Source organism: Anopheles stephensi, chromosome 2, assembly GCF_013141755.1.
Source record: "Anopheles stephensi strain Indian chromosome 2, UCI_ANSTEP_V1.0, whole genome shotgun sequence".
Lineage (NCBI taxonomy): Eukaryota > Metazoa > Arthropoda > Insecta > Diptera > Culicidae > Anopheles > Anopheles stephensi.
In genome coordinates this window covers 44,826,076-44,843,729 of record NC_050202.1, presented here as the reverse complement: position 1 = coordinate 44,843,729, position 17,654 = coordinate 44,826,076, and the positions used below count along the sequence as shown (strand labels likewise).

The 17,654-nt window shown below is 47.5% G+C and overlaps 1 protein-coding gene and 1 long non-coding RNA gene across 7 annotated transcripts in view; one reads left to right on the top strand and one right to left on the bottom strand.

Annotated features, from left to right (window-relative positions):
- The window catches only part of LOC118506872 (mpv17-like protein), a 149,639-nt gene extending 144,173 nt beyond the window's left edge, over positions 1-5,466 (bottom strand). For 4 of the 6 annotated variants that reach the window (XM_036044612.1, XM_036044611.1, XM_036044613.1 and 1 more), the window contains exon 1: positions 5,113-5,457. The gene's annotated coding sequence lies outside the window, so the exon portion shown is untranslated. Of the gene's footprint in view, positions 1-5,112 lie in introns of all 6 variants that reach the window. The other 2 variants (XM_036044610.1, XM_036044616.1) reach the window with 2 other exon arrangements.
- On the top strand, positions 5,240-10,139 carry LOC118506875. The gene is made up of 3 exons (XR_004905564.1): positions 5,240-5,469; positions 9,444-9,586; positions 9,740-10,139. It is a non-coding gene; the product is annotated as an uncharacterized LOC118506875 (long non-coding RNA).
- The last annotated feature ends 7,515 nt before the right edge of the window (positions 10,140-17,654 follow it).

Here is a 17,654-nt window from a genome sequence, read left to right as displayed (position 1 = left end):
CATTACGCGTAAGCCATAATGTGGTCCCGGATTGAGCTGGCGAGGGATTAATTTGCATTTTAACAACGCGTGCTGTGGTGGGCCATCGGAGCGAGTTTTGGGGGGTATCCACCAGCAGCATATTGCGGTCGGACTGGTAGATGGGGACGAAGACTACCGGCGAAAGAAACACGGACGATCATCGGTAATTTTGATGGCCGGTGTCAATGGGAACCGAGTGAGTCGTTTAGTCGCGTAAGCTGGGATTGGAATTGGAATGTTTCCCATTTTTAGTAGCTTGGTCATCGATTGCGATGGGGACTCCGGAAACCGGCCGTTGATCCTCATAAGGAAGTGTAGAAAGTATTACTATGTAAACTGGAATCTGCCCTCGTCTAGCCAATCGCACATTAATGGTGAATGGAAATGTTGTCTTGCTTATTTTTGATGATCAACCAGAGTGTTGCCATTACAGCGCTCTTCTTTGCATGTTTTACATTGCAAAACTTATCCCCTCTAAAAGTAGACAGGCATCAGCCAGTATTGTTGCATGTGGATGCGAGTGTTTCGCTCTCAGCAATGCATCAGAGCAATGCGATGACCGCATTAACATGACTTCAAAAGGTCCTCCCTCTTGCTTTCGTGACTCCAATCACCTCAATTTCCCGTACTCTCGCGATCTGCATTGCTCATAGTCATGCCAATCAAATCATAAATACCAACGAGCAGCCGGGCCAGCATTCTGATTGCGATAGGTTAAAATCATAATCATGTTGCGCCAAGTACGCTTCGGTGCGCTCACACAACGAACGATGCTGATTAACTCGACAACAACTACAAAAAAAGCACATGAGGAAAAAGAGCAAACACACCACCCCACCCATACGTGGATGTTGTGTGCATTAAAAGGTTCGTGATGGATTGTGACTGACCGTATCAGCACTTTATCACACCGGGCGGGACGGTGCTGGGCAGGAGTAAAATGAGAACCTGCATGAGCCACACAGTAAACGGGCTCATATTTTATTGATGTCCATGTCCGACTAGGCATTCGATCAAACCCTTCCCACCCCAAAAGGGTGCACACTAGTCACCGCAGTGCACAACAGCAGAATGCACTTCACGCCGCCACTGCATAGCGTGAGTATGGTATCAATTTTGGTTTAATTTTTCAACATCGCCTCCACCCGACGGCAAACGTCGCGGCGGCGCGGGCAAGTCATTTTATCATGGGATTTCATATTGACATCGTTGATCCCACGTCAGCACAAAACCGCAACCATCAGATCGCAAGAACACCCGACGACCGTATGCAGACCCATACTCACGTATTAACCGGCCCACGACCCCGAATCGCCAACAACGCCAGCCAACATTAGCATCATTACCGGCCATGTTGTGTTGGAATTTTAGATCCAATTTTTATTTTAATCATGACATATATACGCTGCCGATGCCGTGCAATGCATACGAGAGGATAAGCCCGAACCGAAAGCGGCACTACTTCCGCCCGCCTCGACCGAGGAAGCCACACTCAACTAGGACAGAAATTCGTCAGGAGAATTATCAATTTTAGCGTCAGCTTCAACGGGCCGAGGCAAAATATTAAGCCCCGACCTAATGAGCTGAAGCATGAATAATGAATTTTTCGTTCGTGCATTTCGTTCCGAGCTTAATATGCATTTCATCGCTGCCCGGTTTTTGGGTTGCCCCCCAACAGCCCAGGTTTTATCAACCTTGCTGCTAGCGGCGGGATTACTTTCGGGGTGCTTTCAATGTAAATTTATGGAAAACGGAATAAAGACAGCCGCCGGATAAAAGTTGTACCTTTTAAACACTCTTGGACACTCTACACTCCCAACTCGAGGGAAAGTGATCCTGACGCTTGAGCCGTACAAATGTTACCCCGTCGGCAGCTGTTACGAAGATATTGTGAGAAAAGTTGCAACCGGTGAGTGAACTGGCCGTGTTGTTTAGGGGTAAGTTGAAACACAACACAGATCTGCCAACTTCAGCATTCTGTCATCATCGTGCAATAAGCGGATTGATTTAAGCATAATACACAAAAGGTCACCTAGGCTACCCCACCGGGCCACGGCGTATTCGGCTTGGTAAGCTTGAGGCTTGCTCTCGATTTTAAATTTAATTGGTTAGCGAACCATGCTGCCGTCGGGGTTCATTACGATGGTAACGGTTCGGTTCTTCCGGTGCAAGAAGATTAATATGGAGAAAAATGCTAATAGAAAAAAGGATTTGCCCGAAACAGGGCACACAGTGCCAGCATAATATTATGCTAAAATAAAAGGTTTTGAACAATTCTAACTTTTATATTCGCGTCTCTTGTGTGTAATATGAATATAAGGTACTGTTAAATTGGTGTAGTCATTTTGTCCGTTAATTAGTGCCTGTTTTTAACGAGGTGAAGCATAAACAACGCACTGACTAAATTTGATGCTCGATTGAGGAATAACGGTCAAAATATGTTTTTTTTTGCTCTATGGCCAAATGACTCAACTGTTTCTCGTTGTTTATATTAAACGAACAGAAAAAATATTACTGTGAGTTTAACGAAACAAAGAAGTTTGAGATAGTGACGTTATTTCTGAAGACCGGTTTTCACTCCTGAATACCGGATGAATACTTTTGATAGGGGAAGTACTCTGAAGTCGTCCCTGTAAGAATCATTCAGATTGAACGACTGACGACGTATGTGAAATATATCTTTTCAACGGTCGAAGAGACTCATTTTCCAACTGACTTTAGAAATTTCCAAGTCATTTTTTGCAAACCTACATCAATAAATCTTTACATAATGGTCGTAGTGCTACGCAAATGGCTGTATTTCTAACAAAAAGCAGATACTTACTTTCTACTTAAAAAATGCTTAGTTCTTGAGCTGCATGATCTCACTGTTGTAAGGTGAGTTAGACCAGACACACTACAGTGGGCTGGTCATCAGGACGACAAATCCCTTTAAGTCCAAAAGAAATAGGTCCTAATCGAGATGAAACCGTCAGAAAGGTCGTAATATTGGATTGAAAAACGACGGCATCGAGGACTTCTGCAGCAAGTCAAGGCAGTCGTAACGTCTGATTAGTCTATGTGTTATGCTAGTATATGACCAATCAAAGTCAATTCAAATAATTTTCTAATACACATCAATTCATCAACAAAAATCCAATTATTCTTTGCCGTTTGCCTTTGTTCTACGCGAAACAATGATGAATGTTTCGAAACACAAAGCACATAATTGATTAACTAATTTAAAACGAAATTAAAATAATCCCACTGTGATGGGTAGGGAACCGGCCTCATTCAATCCAGCCCCATCTGTAGCATCACATCACTAAGCTGCGTTCTTTCCAACAGGAACGAGTAAATTGACAAAAAGACAAGCGTTTAAGGTGAGAAATTTCGACTTGAATTCATTTCAAACTCAGACCTTACCCTCTGGCAAACGTTCCATGTGTTTTCAATAGGAACTAGCAGCGGAACGAAAGGAAACGAACCAAAACGCTGTGAGAAGCTGTCAAGAACAGTAGAAAAGCAGAATGGCACATAAGTGTGAAACGAAAACGAGTGTAGCCTGCTTTACGCGCATTTTCTTCCGACGAGCACGGTTGCAATCCGACTCTCGCATTTGATGCCGGGGTTGGGGTTTTGTGTTGGAACCGCGCGCGCGTAAGGATAGAAAAATAATAAAATCCCATCAAATTTCACGAACCGGCGTGAAACAGTTTTCCACGAACCCACCTGTCCCTTCTGCCCATTCGGCAAGCAGCGTCCCTCCCATAGAAGTCGTCATTGCTTAAGGGTAAGTTTTTCACCACCAGTCAAAAACAGGGTATGGGCTGAGGACAAATAGGTGAAGAATGGGGCTCGAGACAAGAGGGCCCATTTGAGCCGCGAAGAGTCTCGAGAGTATCCGTCAACCACTCGTGCAAACATACACATACACGGGGCTGAATGCCAAACCTCCCTTCGGTCTCTTGGTCTGTGAGAGCACTCGGTTTCAAGTAATGGCGAAAGGCCAACCGAAAAACGATAGAACCGACCAGACGACCCGGGGAAATGTAGCGACGTGGTTCGAAAATGCACTCCTTTACAACTTAGCGAGTGCCAATGTGCTGCCTGCTGTCCCTCGTCCACATTCACCCCTCCTGAGTTGCTGTCTCTGGTCCGGCAGTGTCAGTTCAGCATATAATCTGGGACCGCTTCCAGCAAACTGCTCTAGAGCTGCCGCAGCCGGAGCACCCATCAAAGGGGCCATTTTACGAACTCATTTCGAAACGCTTGCTCGCTAACGAAGCGCATGTGTTATAAATTTTTAACGAAACTAATAACAATAATAAAGTGGCCCCTAACAGCAACTGCAGAGCAGTTCGAGAGCAATGAATTGATAGTGCCATCGCCATCATCATCATCATCCTCCTCGCCGAAGTGCTCCCTTTGTACATTTGAATTATACACCACCCGGTTCCCGGACGAGGAGCTATTTGGCAGGGGCCATCTCGTATCTTTAACCTCATTTCAATGAGGCAAGAATGGGCGAGCTGTTAAATAATAAAAATTTATCATAAATTTATTTCATATTTATTTCTTCTCGTTCTCCCCCACACGAGGTGACTCACAGTTACTAGCGGGCAGCAGTTACGAGCCGGTCAATTTGAACCTTGGCTTCTTGGGGTCTATAAGTGTACCGATCGGTCAATTTCGAATGGCGTCCCACAGTGCGCCGCTATCTTATAGTTTTAATGCTGATTTATGAGAATTTTAAGCAGCAAACTATCGGCACCGCACTGCACCGTTTGCGACACGAACGGCTGCAATTATCGACCACGAACGCAATTGCATTACCGAGTGCAGCTCGGTCGCCCCCTGAGCGGAAGTGGGGGGTTTTGTGAGTGCATTTCTTTTGAAGGTGCATTGGCCCTGCCTGCAGGAACGGTAGTTAAGATGTGGCTTGTTTTTAATTTGTGCCAATTTTCTTTACAGCTCTCCAAGCTTTAAACACCCCGAGACTGGATTGCCAATCTGCTGCAGAGCGTAAAAGCGAAACCGGTGCTGGTGGCCAAATTGGTGTAAACTCTCCTCGAAATACAGTAACAACAAAATAACAACGAAACCACTTACCTGGTACGTTTTACGCGGTCGCGTACCCACCGGGATGGTCGTGAGGAGCAAGCGAAGCACAAAGAATCACTTCCACACAAAACGAAAGACACACACAAACACACACGCGCAGGGAGAACAATCTTCCGTTCGTACCGGAACCTCCAGCAAAAAGGAAACACGGAACCGATGGATGTGTCCCGAATTCCACGGACCGTGTTGTGGAACGCAAAATGTACCGCCCGCAGCCACGGGATTATGAAACGGAACGGAAAGTCCCAACTGACAGCTGAGATTCGCTGTGCCCGATGACAGTTGGTGGATGCGTGTGTGTTGGTGTTTATTGTGCTTGCTGCGATTTTGGCGTTTCTTCGATAAGTAAGTAGATCGGATTTGGCGAATGGCCGTGAATATACGAAGCACTATTTTGGCAAGTGGCCATTTCGGTTCTACAAGACAGCAGCTGACTAGGACGGCAGCGGTCGGTTATGTGCAGATCGCTTGATCTTGCGCCGTGAAGCGATGCTGCGGTAACCCTCACGTGCCATTAGCGGGCAGACGATCAAAGCCAAAGGTCAACGGTGACGGTGTGTTGAGCAGTAAAGAGGGGGGGGAGGACAAATGGGAAAACATTTAATTCCATTTGATTGCGGACATCCAGCAGTGCACGGTATATTTCTGCCGCCGGAAGCAGACCGCGAATCCGACAGAATCAAAATAAAAGCATTTCGTCCAGCGGCACTTGCCTGCTCCTTGGCTGCTGTGCTGCCGGTAGGTAAACAAACCTTATCCTTCTTTCTTCGTGCGAAGGAGAGCACTTTCCGTGAAAACTCTCAATGGATCGTTAATTTCCCAAAGCAATTACGAACGGTCTACCGAGGATGGCTGGTTTGTCTGGAGGGACGTTATGCAAATATTGCCAAGAAAAAGCAGGTAGAAGAGGTCGTGCAAGCTAAGAGCTACCGTAACAGACCTCCCCGGAGATAGATTCTACACACTTCACGTATCTTTAAGCCCGGTTGATGCGTCTGCGAGACAACGTTGAGCAAACCAGCGAAAGCTTCCCTGATGATGGCCGGCGTACATCAAAGAGACACACAAGAGTTCCGCCACACGGTACACGGAGAGGTATACTGTTTGTGAGGGACTCAATTCCTCATACCGACAAGGGCCGAAGAATCGCATCAAACGGTCCCGGCCGCGTGTGCGGGTGCCGAAGAGCGGAATCAAGCCAAGCCAGCATGCCACAGGAACAAGAATACTATTTTAAAATGAACAAATAACTTACATTACCACCAACTTTCGGCATCGTCACGAACGACCAGTAAAGCAGACCGGGCACGGTGACCGACCAGCTGCCCCGATAGATAAGAAAACAATCAGCTGAGTTGTTGCGCTTGTTCCCGGCCGCCGTCCCGCGGGCAACACTTCAGGAGGAGGAAGAGAGTCGCAGATCCTTCCTGATCTCGACATTGATGATGTTGATTGTAGGGGGCGCTGCTTTGGAGGTTTCGCTGCAAAACTTTTGTTTCAACGCTGACCCCACGCTGGTGCGTGTACCAATATGAGTTTGAGGCCAGCTATGTACGTGTTCTTAAATGTAGCTTGCTAGCTAGCTCACACGTTCACCTCGCATGCAGCTTCGCCCGGAATCGTTGCGATGTGTTGCAAATTTATTGCTTCATTTATGGAATCTACTGATCCGTGGGCTCTGATAAATGAGCATGGAAGGCAAAATTTATGGTTCCTATTGCGCACCTCTGCTCCATCCCACCGGATGCCCCAATCGTACAACCCCCGGAGGGCTTGTGTGCTGTGGCCTTTCACGTTTTCCCGCACAGCACTGGTTCCAGCAAAACATGGCGTTGCACTCGGTGTGCGTCTTTCCCGTTTTTGGCTCTCGGAACGAATTTACTGGTCTTGGAGACAAAAACCGTTGCCTTGTGGCGTCGCGCCCATTCGCTTCCTTCGCCATTCCCGCCGAGATGCATTCTTCTCCGGTTCTGGACCAGCATGGAACGGACGGGCGGAGTGTGCATGTAATTTATTATGCTTACACTCACTCTCGGCAGTTGTGCATAGATAGTAGGATAATGTTGCGTCTTTTTGGCCGGCCGGACTTGTACCTGACGCCTGGGAGGGTGGCTTTTTTTGCCTGCCGTGACTACAGGCCACTACTAGTGTGCAGAACGGAAACTTTATTGTCTTGCTTCCTCCTTAAAGTAGTGAGCGAACGGAGCAAAGCGATCAAAGTCTTCAAGAATCATGAGCCCTGCAGGAAAGGAAGTCAAAGATAAAGATGTTTTGCAGCTGAGCGTAGCGAACGCAACCTCGACTCGTCTCGCGAGTCCCAAGTTGTGTGAAGTCACAGAGTTTTTTTGAGGAACAATTTAAAGTACTGCCAATACTTCTACCGACAGACGCGCAGCAATTGAGAAAAGTGTCGTTGAACACCTGCACGCTCACCACACATGTGCCTGTGAAATTAATTTGAGTCGCAAACCCCTGACAGCTTATTACTGCGCATTCGGGACAAATGAAAACGCCACGGCTCGGCGTACAAAAACCCAGCTAGAATTCAATGCTCCAAGCGTTTGTTTGAGATTTGCAATGGCAAACGAAACCACCGTCATTACCATTGCCATTAGTGCGAAAATCATGCGCAAAGCGGGAAACACCGTGGGGGAAACTTCCACTCCAATCTTCCACACGGCTGAACGGGTTGTCACTTTTAGAACCCGGTCGGCTTCTCCGATAGGGTGGAGAGGGGGGGGGGGGGGAGGGGACCGAGATGGACAAATGACTCGCGCGATTGGAAGAGCTAACCGAGAGAGAACTGTCAGTCAAATGATCTGAATAATGAACGACAACCCAACAACCGCAAAGGACGGCCGTTCGGCCATGCTGGTGTTGCCCTTGTTCGGACCAGCCGCAGGTCGTGGTGAAACGTCTGTCGTCTACTCCGATCGGAGTGAATTCTCGGGCAAATTAGATTCAACACGTACCTATCGCCCCATCTCCTCTGCACTTCCGTCCCGGGGGGAGTTCGTCCCCTTCGTTTGGTGCCATTTTGTGCTCCTTGCTGGTGAGAGCAGAGCGTTTGGGACAACTATCCCACTAATGCCGGGAGCAGCAGTACTAATCTATAAGTTCAGTTGACCCGACCGCCACACATTGGCACCCTCCGGCAGACATCGGACGGAGTATCGGGAGGTCTGTATAACACTTAATTAAAAGCACAATTAAACTCGCCGGTGAATGGCATACGAAGGGCATTTTCGACTTCGCGAGAGAAATTACACGCCACAATCATCACCGGTGGCGGCGTCGGCAAAGCGGCTACAAGCGCATTTTTTAATTTGGATCCTATTCATGCGCTCTCGCCGCGCTGGAAACATCTTTCAACCTTCCCCGGCTAGCTCTGGGTCGTTTCCTTCCGTAACCAACCGTCTATTACCTTTTCTCAACCTCCTATTATGGGTTTGCCAGTGGAGCTGGCAAGAACCAAGAATTGGAACGAATTACCCCTTTGCTGACTGCTGTCTGCCGTTTCGGAAGTGTCTGCATCGGTTTGTGGGTATGTGTGTGTGGTTGGTGCCCGTTCTTCCACGTCCGGCGTGTATCTGTCCGTTCCGACTCTTCTACTCTACTCGGTTTCGACAAATCATACCCGGGATAATACCCCTCCAAACTTCAAGGTTTCCAAAGGCTGGCCTTTTCGATCATTACTAGTTATCAAAATGTAAGCCTATGTTGTTTTTTCTTTTCTCGTCGATTAATTCGAATTCACTTCCGCCTCGGGATCGGATTTTTTGTTACGTTCAAATCTTCAAAAAACCTTAATGTTATCGATTGCTCAGGCGTAAGATTTAGATAAACCAGCAGATTATTATTTGCTCGGATGTTCTTTGGTGCTTGGTGATGTTGCCCCGTACCGTCGATCAGGCCAGACAATAAAAGCAGCCATCACGTTATTAAAGCTTGCTCGCTCGCCCGGCTCATGTGCAATACTAGTTTAATTTGCCCGGCTTTTAAGCGATAGTGATCGTGGGGAAGATGATATCGATGCAATCATCGAAATGATTGCAAAGATTGTTAAAATAATGGTACGGTTTGGCGTGGTAAGGTTGTGCAAAAACTGTAAACCTGCCAGTGCGGCTGCGTTGCGATACGTGCTCCACGATTGCAATTTAGACCTGATCCGATTCTGGTCAGTTAGCTCATCATGCTTTAGCTTCGTGCGTTTGCGCGGCTGTGATCCAATTTCTCACCATCAGAATGTCGATCAGTGAAGTAAATGATTGCATGTTGTGAGCATGAATTAATATTCTTTTTTTCCCTCTTTCTTTTAGGTCATGCTCAGGATTAGGATGAAGACGTCGATAAATATCGATATTTCATTAGCAGCAGCAGCGAACCTGGATGGATGGAGAGGAGCCTCTCATAAACAGTGGCATTAGCAGACCCATTTCACAGGGCACAGATAAAACAGAAAGTAAATTTAATAATTACAAAACATCATTCAGCAACAGCTGCGGCGTGTCGTTCGAGCGACGACGACGACGACGGCCCCCACAAACCAACCGATTCCAATCATTAACGGGTCTCTGTGTGTTCCGTGCGACCGTACCTCATTATTTCCTTACAGCGGCGCAGCTCGGAGCCGTTAAAGATTCGTCATTGCTGAGCGTTGAAAATTGGCCGTAAGATGATTTGAACGCCGGTAACAACGATTTATGCGGCACCGTGTGGCATAATCTCTCGCTCGCTCACTGTAGCGCTCACCTTAATGTACCCTTGCCGCGCCAAAGCCGAACCCAGCATCCGATCGTAAGCAATTTCGAACAATTGGACCGGGCAGAGCAAGAGGAGGAGAAGGAGAAAGACAACAACAAAAAAACAGGTAAAGGTATTTAAAATCAGGTCGTTAGTAATGGATATTTTCCTTCCCGTTTTCCCCACATTCTCTCTCCCTTCCAGCCCGAGGCCCCGTTTGAATTGCAAGGCCAGTTTGTTAATGCTTGTCCCGCAAGCTCTGTACGCATCGAAATTGTTGGCACCGGCTAATTTCCCTTTCCGGACAGAGCCGGTAGATGTATATATTTTTTCCGTGTGTGTGTGTGTATCAACGTCCACCTCACCGGCTGCAAAGACCATAAAACCGAACTCCGATGCACACGGTCGTTCCGAAAGCTTACCGAAAACATAACACAAAAAAAAATCTAGCCCAGTAGCCGTCCCCCCGCTTAGCTCGGAGCTCGGGGTAAATATTTCTCCATCCTATGTTTTCGCTTTTGTTGCTTTACTTTAATCGGATTATTTATAAACTCGCCATCGTGGTACGCCATCGCATTAAGTGCGATTTTGCGATTATTTTCTGTTTCAACATCGGTTTCGAGTGGCCCGAACGCCCGGGAAGAATTCGCTTCGCTGGTGGAATACTAGACTAGGCGGTTTTTGTTGTTGTCTGTTGGCGACTAGTTGAGGATGTTTTTGCATCCCCATATCGTGCCGATCGCAGTTCAGTTTGGATAAAGCACGGCTCTATCTACATCTGGATATCTCCACACGTATACACACACAAAACCAACCCTCAAAATAGGCTTAAAACTATGAAGTTACGATGCTTTTGCTGAAATTGCGACCGCCGAATGCCGAAGAGCGGGCACTCCACGTTATGAACGTGCCCCGGTTGGCTTCCTTTTGTACTTTCAAACTGTTACAATAATTTTATTCACTTTAGGCACACCAATTGCATACCCTCGGTGTGGTTTTGACGTGGGCAAAACACACATAATCATGGCATTTCTTTACCCCCGGGACGCGGCCAACTCTTCAGCCCGGGAAAGCGGGAAATGGTTTCGAGTACTCGAGCCTTGGACAGGCTACTTTTTTGGCCTCACACTGGTCGTAGGGTGGGGAGAAAAAAACTTTGGCTCTGTAGCTAAATCTGATCGTGGTGCTAGAAGATGAAACAAAAAAAACAATCCACCGCTCTACACACACACACCCTGCAAAAACCGCCACCAAAGCACCGAAACCCTATCGGCCGCCCGTTTTTATTGCAGGCAAATGCAAAACTCCGGTGCAGCTTAAGGTCGCTCATCTGCCTACGGATGGTGGGATGGTAACCGGCACCCTCGTTATGGCAGGGCGAATAAAACTCTCCGCCTTTAGCCCCGGAGGGACCGTAGGCACCGAAGCAACTACTGCTGCTTAAATATCACCCCGCGAACCGCACAACGACTTGAGTGGTGGTAGAGTAGTAGAAGGTTAGTTTCAACAGTTGCAACATTTCTGTAGTCCTGCCGTCGCCCCAAGATGCCCGGCATGCCGGCGGGGTGCGGTTAGCCCGGAGGTGGGTACCCCCTCCTTCCTGGTATAATCTCCGGTATTTTACTGTCAACCGGGCAGGTCGCTAGTTATACTAGCGGCCGAGGACCGTCTCTGGAGAAGTGGAGTGGAGCGGAGGGTTGAATCGGGCTCAGCTTCTAGCCAAACTTTCCCATGCACGCTAAATGTCACTTTGCGGAACTTGGTCGTTTATTTTCTGCAGCGGACGTTGCACCAGTTACGAGGTTTCAGCTGTCACTAGCGATTAAAATGCTTTAGCGTCAGAATAAATGAAATGAGCGGCGGCGGCGAGTTCTCGGAGCGTGAACTTTTTGGAACCGAAACACTGTTTAAGACAACTGTCGCAGTCGCATGCTCTGGTGGGGAGGATTTTGCATATTCTTTCCTTGAACCAGGTCAACCGCAAGCAAATAGTAAGGAAAATTTGCTTGAGCTCTATTTATTTTGCTATTATGAAATGATACTTTAAGCTTAATGGTTAATTTTGCACCGGAACTGTGGCTGTTTTAATAGTGATGGCTTGCCAATAATTTATTGTACTCACGTCGTTACGCCACGGGAAACTATCTGCTCGGCAGAACTTTAGAATACCTGATGAGCTGCTCTAAAGTTAATAAAGAGCACATCGCATCGTTAACCCCTTCCCACGGCAACACTAAGCACTCAAGTATGGCGCAAGAAAATTGCACCGTCGCCAGTATAAAGTTTTAATGATCTTAACCCGGTTCAATATTGATGGCCGAACCTGGCCGAACGGTCAATCGATAAAGTTTTTGAATTATAATTACCTTCAGCAAATCCACTGGCGCCGAGCTGATGTCGTTCTTTTGGAGTGGAGTGCGAATTTGGGATACGATGTCTCGCTTTTTTATTGTTATTAATGATGGATTTTTTATACAGTTGAAGGTGATGCAATGGAATGGAATAAACAACAAGCCTGGCGGGGGATGTTATTTTTATTCTTCTCCGTATGATTACACCTTACAAATCTGTCTACCATCATTATCAACGTCCATCTCTCGGCGGTGAAGGAAAACAGTTGAAGCAATCAAGTGATTTCACATCACACTGGGAGCTTGCTGGATGGTTGGTCAGGCCTGGCCGGCCAGCCATACACAAACAAGCGGTTGGCGGCAGAAGACAAGGTCGTCGAAAAATGAAACCTACTTGAACCACTCGGAAACGTCGACGTCATCGGCAGTGCATCCCGCATCGCATCGGCAGGTCTCGGTGATAGACAAATTGCGTTGATAGACCTCAAACCTTCGGATCGCCGTGAACCGCGCTAGACACATGTCTGACAGACGAGCGGTTCGTACGGGCGAAAGATAGAACCCACTCTTAAGCGGGTTTGGCTCTTTTTTTGCTGTCGCTCCGTTCCTTCCACTCGAGTGGTGCAAGCCTAACCGTGTCTCTAACCATTGCAGTTGGCTTTCCTCGAACGCAGAGTGACGCAAAATAACGACGATGATAGACGACGAAATGTAGGTTATGTTGCGTGCTGCTGCTGCCACTACACCATTGAGCATTGCACCGAACGGCTCCATCATGCGTCCTCGACGTCCTCACAGCATAAGCTCTGAGAAGATTACGGAAGCACTACACCGGCACCGCACACACAGTATGCCGCCGACGGATAGTGTGAGTCCCAGGCCCCCATTTGCTCACACATAAACGAACGGAAATTGGTCGAAACCGTTTTGTGCCCCGGTCTCGCGCCAGCGAAAGGGAAAACCCGCCGTTGGAATCGCAGACTCGGAGCCGAACGACAAAGCAGGACCCCGGGATGGTGAGGCGAAGGTGAGGTACGAGCGGGCGACTTGTGCAAAATTTACTGCCATTCAAGGTTCAAACGAAATTAGTTTCAACAAGCGTAGCGAACGAAGAAGCACATCAGCCTCATCTTTGGTTCCGTGCACTCGGGAAGGTTATCTTGTCCACTTCGTTCCACATCCTTTCGCTCTCCGGCATCGCCTCCGCCACCTCCGTTCCCGTCGCCGTCGTCGAGCGACGCGTCGAATTGAATGGCTAGCAAAACGTTTTGGTAGCCGACGGTAAGCGAAACTTATGGCATCCATAATTTAGTCTCAATTCAAGTAGCGCTCGTGTGGACTACGGCTGGGAACTCGAGGCCGGACTCGGAGCGTGCTGTGGAGCGAGCACGTTGCGCCATGTTTTTGCGATTGCAATGTATTGAGTCCCGGCTGATCGTGCTCGCCACCCGTTCCGTGGGAACGCGACGAAGTGAATTCATTTTAATTTGATGTAGATTTATCGTGCACTAACGCATGCTGCTGTACCGTTGGTTCCGGGCACTGCAACGGGGGAGCGCGGAAAGAGAGAGAGAGAGAGAGAGCGAGGGAGGGTACAGGGCGAAAGGAAACAATCTGGACTTCTCGTTGGAGGATTGATGGCAATGAAGATAAATTTTGACTTCCCGTCTCGACTAGCTCAATGGGAGCATGGAATGGTTTAGCTGAACCTAGGTTGAATGATCTAGTTGATTCATTCTTGTGTTTTGTTCTGTATGGCTAACAAGGTTTCCCGACTACAACAAATTAGCTGAACATGAAGGTTGTTTTAGAACTACTGTAGGACTTACAACTTTTCAATATATGTAACAGTTCGCGAATTCTCCTGATGTACAGATGTACAACAATCACACACAAGGACCATTTGCTAAAGTCAAGCTTCCGTGCAGGAAATATGGGTCCCCAAAAACAAAACAAGCTCAAGGGCGTCGTCAATCAAACGAAAACAAACCAACTTTTCTGCCAACATTCTTCATCATCTGCCCCTGTGTCAGCAGCAGTATCGGCGGCGGTCGCTCAAACAAAAGCCCCCTCCCGAAACAGTATGTGAATGTGTCCTTGTGCCTATTTTTGCTTACCGCCGTAATCTAATCAGCCTTCGGGGAGTTTGATTTCATGGAGCCGAAAAAACACCGAGACCTTCCCGGCATGACCGACACGACACGAGAAAGAAATAACTTTTAATTGAGTTCCACCGCGCCCGGCACGAATCAATCCGATGTCGGAGCCGTGAAGTGTAAACCGCAGTAAAGTTAAAAATTAATATGTAAAATGTAAAACATGCCAAAGAAATGCGCAAACACGAAGTATCGGAACATTTGAAGCGTGCGAAATGGGAAGAGATGCAAGACGGCGTGGTTGGAATGGGCAGACGGAACCTAGCAACATACCGGAACGCCGCGGTCTGAGTACATATAGCAAGAGTACTCTAGCCGAGCCTCTCTGATGATAGCAATAAAATAAACACGGCACGAGAAAGCCTTTACTACGAACAGGGCTAGCATGAAGAAGCAGATGAGAAAGAGGACGGGGGTCTGCCAGTGTACACAAACGAAGCAGCGACCTACCCCGTTTCGTTCAAAAGCGGCCCCGACGGACTCTCATCATACCTCTCGATCACAAAAGGGTAGACAAACAATGTTGAAACATGGACACACGGAACTGGCACACCGGGGAATGCAAGAAAGGGAGCTGGTCCGAGATGGATAAAAAATTAAACATAAAAGCAAAAGTAATTTCCTATCTCCGGCCGCATTTCATAATTTCCTCCGAGTTCCTCCAAACGCAACCAAAGTGGCTATGAGCATTCGGAGCACGGGACGACCGACAGCATGGAGCGATAGTAAAGAATAAAACTATGGTATGCGACAGAAGCAACAACAGCAACAAAAACGTTCATTCCTTCCATAACATCGGTCGTTTAGTGAGGTTTAGTCTTGCCCCGGACAAATGTGAATAAATTTCCCGAAAGGACGACATCAGAACTTGGAACCATCTTGGAGCTACGCGGAGGACTCGCCTGCCAAACGAAACAGTCAGTTTCCGCTAGCCGATCGTGTGCCAAACAAAAAAAGGCCACATAAAATGAGGTCGTTACGAGGGTGTATTTATTGGATGGAATTATACGTAGAAATTGACAGGACGTAAAACGAATCGACATCGAGTCCTTGTGGGGTGCAGTTTGGAAGAAACGGGCGATACAGGCCAGAGGCGAGGGTAGAGAAAACAAATAAAATTGGGAACATCAAAACCATGACGCCGCTCGCAGTTAAAGCTGCAAAAACGCGTCCAGACCAACAAATAAAAAATACAAACCACACCAAAAGGGGAAAAAGAATTACATAGAATGCGTGCTCAGCATTTGAGGCAAAACTGTGCAATGCCAAACGGTCGTTTCGAGTCCGTTCCGGTTGCTGTGCGGAACTCGGAATGTTTGAAGCAGACTTCAATGGTAGGCTCTTGTCTGGTTACTGTACTCCAGGCTCCCGGGGACTCAAGCGCACACGAACGGCCACGTGGTGGTACAGCAGCGTGCTTCAGTGTGCAACATCATGAGTGGCAAAACGTGTCTTGCGTAGGGTGCGTAATTTTCTAGTACCACATGAGCTGTCGAAGGCACATCATCACCGAAACGTCCGATGGCTGATAAACGATGGCCGGTCGGTATCATCGTCGGCGCGCCACCGGAAGAGGACACACAAGCGCACTCGGGAGGGTGGTAAGTGATGGGAATGTGTGTAGCAGACGCACACAAACCCAGAGAGGGTTTTCCGTCTTCCGGCAAACCATCTACCAACCATCGAACACACGTTCGACGAGACAGATGTACAGATACACTGCACTGTTTGATGATTGATTTGGGCCAGTCGCTGGTTTGGGTAAGCGTTGCTTACTTTTGCCGCGCACTCATCAGCCCGTCTCGAGCCCGGGCTGCTTAAAAAGCCAGTGCCTCTCGACAGCACAGCAGTGGTCGAGCTGTTAATTTGATGGCCAGCACTCGTATTGGCTGCGTTCGTGGAAAAACTAACCAACAGCACACACTTAAGGTTTGTCGGGTTTTTTTCTTTCTACGGAAATATGATCGTGTAAGTGATGGACCGTTTTTCTTTCATCACTAGTTAGCGATCGTAAAGTGATCGCTGGGTGAAGAGGTATGCAAGGCACTTAGTGTGTCTGAAGCTTGGCAATGTAGAAGCGTTTAAGTCGACTGCTGTCTCAAGGCTACTTCTTCAATACTGACCCTTCAAAAACGGATAAATGTCTGCAATTAGTTGGTGAATTAAACATTAAATAGATTAGAATACTGATATCTTCAAAAGTCTTTTGTTCAAGATGGAACACTCCCAATTATCGAACATCTTTCTACAAATAAATACAGACCACACAGTGTTCTGCGCTTTCGTCACTTTCACGAACCTTCTACACAAACAATCGAATTCTGATTGTGTTCTGTGTTGTCACCAAAGCTAGTGTTTGCGATGGTGCAAACACCCATCTCGTCGACTGAGGTTTTTCCCGTGTTATCAACAACACCCCGAGACCAACCCGGGGCAAACAACACCCATCGTGTTTCCCAAACGCTCTCGCACCTAAAACAATACACGCCCCGGCAGGCAGCAATATGCTGCTATAACAGCTGATATCCAGACCAGAACCAACCACACCAGACCTCGTCAAGTGCGAGAGTTTCTATCGTTTTCGGCAAACAAATGTTCAAATCTGTTTTTTTTTTTTTTTTGTAAACGATGGGTTGTTTTTTATTGCCATCCTTTCTCGTATCTCGCAATCCCATCGCACGGGCAATGTTCGTTTCTGGAAAGCTTACCCTTAAAATACGCCTCTCGATCTCGGGCTCGATCGTGACTCAAACAGTCGAATGAAAATTAAATAAAAACGACCATATATTGGGCCGTTTGCTGATAGTGAGTTTGTCGTACCGGGAATCTAGAATCTTCCCTGTGCGAGGATGTGGACGCGTGGGCATGTGTTAGCACAGCAGCATAAGACTATATAATTTATACAACTGCCGCCTATCGCGACAACGGAAAGCTTTTTTCCAACACATTTTGTTTTTTTCTTCGCCCCATTTGGGCCTTGCTTTTAGAAGGGTTTATTATCGTACCGGGCAAGATAGGCGAAACGAAGATTTACAGACGAGCGAGCGGTGGGTCAGAATAAATGGGAAGCCAGCTAGATGTCCTTCCCGTAGTGATGTAGTGTCCAAATGAACGTAATCAGTAATATCTTTACTTGGCGGTTGTCCGGCCAAAAACCCCGGTCTGCTGGCGCTACCCACCCAAGGGCATTGACAATGAAGGAACAACCAAGTTTCTCAAGGCACTGAGCCGACGCACAGAGGAAAAAAAAAGCACGCCGCATAAACACTACTGGCCCCAC